This window comes from Schistocerca serialis, unplaced genomic scaffold, assembly GCF_023864345.2.
Source record: "Schistocerca serialis cubense isolate TAMUIC-IGC-003099 unplaced genomic scaffold, iqSchSeri2.2 HiC_scaffold_1135, whole genome shotgun sequence".
Lineage (NCBI taxonomy): Eukaryota > Metazoa > Arthropoda > Insecta > Orthoptera > Acrididae > Schistocerca > Schistocerca serialis.
The window spans coordinates 1-2,500 of NW_026047332.1; the positions used below are offsets into that span (position 1 = coordinate 1).

General features: G+C 53.8%; 1 pseudogene; it reads right to left on the minus strand.

Annotated features, from left to right (window-relative positions):
- Window positions 1-1,536: 1,536 nt before the first annotated feature.
- Window positions 1,537-2,500, minus strand: part of LOC126432446 (large subunit ribosomal RNA) — a 2,991-nt pseudogene continuing 2,027 nt past the window's right edge.

Genomic DNA, 2,500 nt, shown 5'->3' on the forward strand with positions numbered 1-2,500 from the left:
GCTATTTCCGCAACGTGATGTACAGTTGTACGATCACGAGGACCAGTTTTAAATCTCAGTTTAAACTTCTCTAAGAATTCCTCTCGTTTCATCTGTTCTTCAAAATTTTGTGTGTAAATGCAATCCAGGATATCATCCTGTGTCATGTATGTCGGTATATCGTATAACATCATTAATGGACGCCTTTTTCGCGGTTTCTCACAAGTAAAGTGTTGTTTTAATTGTGGGTTATTTATTAGTTTGTCTGAATCTTCTGGGGATGCTACTTCGACAATCAGTAGATTTTTTGTTGTTCTTACTGCATTTATCTTTATTTTATCTTTCTTTGGGTCTATACTTTTTTCGAAGTTTTCTTTTGCTTTCTTTATATCCTCTCCCTTTTTTGGTTTAACAAACAAGGTCGGGACAACTTTCTCCACATTCTGTTTAATTACCTCCTGCACTTTTTGTCTTACTGTAGGAGTTGCAGCAACCGCTGCGTATGTCTTTGTAGGCTTTTGCAGTTCTTTTCTAAGTCTTTCATTTTCGGCTTGTACTTCAGAGTACTTGCCTTCTAGCCGCGCATGGGCTAACGCCCATTGCGCGATAGTCTCCTTTAGTACTCTTACTTGCTCGGCATTTATCTTGCCGTGTTTTACACTTCGATCGAATAAACGAAGGAAGTGTGAATGTCGGTCAACGACCGACATGTCATCACCCGCATCATCATCGAAAATAGGAGCATCATGCTCCGAAGCGCCAGCATCACTCTCTTTGTCTTCCGCCATGATTATAAGAGAGTGAAAGAAAAAGAAGACCCGTCTGATAACCCCCGACCGGTTCCACGGGCATGAGGGGGGGCAAAGCAGCTTGTCCACCAGTCCTGCCCCAGGACCAAGGGCATTTATTCAGCTGCATAGGTTAAGGGCGCCGTTCCCAACGTCCTTGTCCTCCTCGCCAACCGCGTCTCCCGAGATTTCTCCCGTCCCTTCCCCGCCGAGTGCCCCCCGCACTCCGGGAAGGCGGATTCACCTTCCGCGCTTCACCTCTTACTAGGCCAGGTTCCCACCTGTTGGCCTAGGACCCGGTCCTACTCAGGTGCCGGGCCGGTCCCCCAGACTTTCAGAAGATCGCGCCCATCTAACCTAGCCGCTCGATGTCACCACCTCACGGTTTGACGGAACGTGCCTCAAGGCACGGCGAAAGGCCCTCGGCGGCTCGGGTCGCGATCCCTCCCAGGCAGGCACGGCTGACGGAAACCGGGCGCAGATGCACGGTAGGCGCTCCGGGGACTTTTAACGTCGTCCAGGACGTGAGGAACTGCGGCAGGAGGACTGCAGGGTTCCGGGATCGTCGTGAGACTTACCCTCATACCCTCGCCCAGCCACCGCGCTCAACTCAGGAGAGACAGTTGTTATGTCTCTCGTAACGCAGCTTCCCCTGCGCCATGCACCCTTTGCTTTCGCTTGGGTTGGGGGCATTTAACGTCCTGCCAGGACGGGAGTTTTACGTCCTACCTTGACACAACGACAACCCACACCTATCAACGCAGCCCGGAAGGTGTTAAAGGAGTCAGTCCGGGTCTTATATGTAGATAGGGACAGCGGGAATCTCGTTAATCCATTCATGCGCGTCACTAATTAGATGACGAGGCATTTGGCTACCTTAAGAGAGTCATAGTTACTCCCGCCGTTTACCCGCGCTTGCTTGAATTTCTTCACGTTGACATTCAGAGCACTGGGCAGAAATCACATTGCGTCAACACCCGCTAGGGCCATCGCAATGCTTTGTTTTAATTAGACAGTCGGATTCCCCCAGTCCGTGCCAGTTCTGAGTTGATCGTTGAATGGCGGCCGAAGAGAATCCGCGCACCCGCGCGCCCCCGGAGGAGCACGCTAAGGCGGACGCGGCCTCGCAGCAAGGAAGATCCGTGGGAGGCCAAGGCACGGGACCGAGCTCGGATCCTGCACGCAGGTTGAAGCACCGGGGCGCGAACGCCGCGCAGGCGCGCGCATCCTGCACCGCCGGCCAGCACGAGGCCAACCAACGGCGAGAGCAGACCACGCCCGCGCTAAACGCCCGCACTTACCGGCACCCCTACGGCACTCACCTCGCCCAGGCCCGGCACGTTAGCGCTGACCCACTTCCCGACCAAGCCCGACACGCCCCGATCCTCAGAGCCAATCCTTATCCCGAAGTTACGGATCCAATTTGCCGACTTCCCTTACCTACATTATTCTATCGACTAGAGGCTCTTCACCTTGGAGACCTGCTGCGGATATGGGTACGAACCGGCGCGACACCTCCACGTGGCCCTCTCCCGGATTTTCAAGGTCCGAGGGGAAGATCGGGACACCGCCGCAACTGCGGTGCTCTTCGCGTTCCAAACCCTATCTCCCTGCTAGAGGATTCCAGGGAACTCGAACGCTCATGCAGAAAAGAAAACTCTTCCCCGATCTCCCGACGGCGTCTCCGGGTCCTTTTGGGTTACCCCGACGAGCATCTCTAAAAGAGGGGCCCG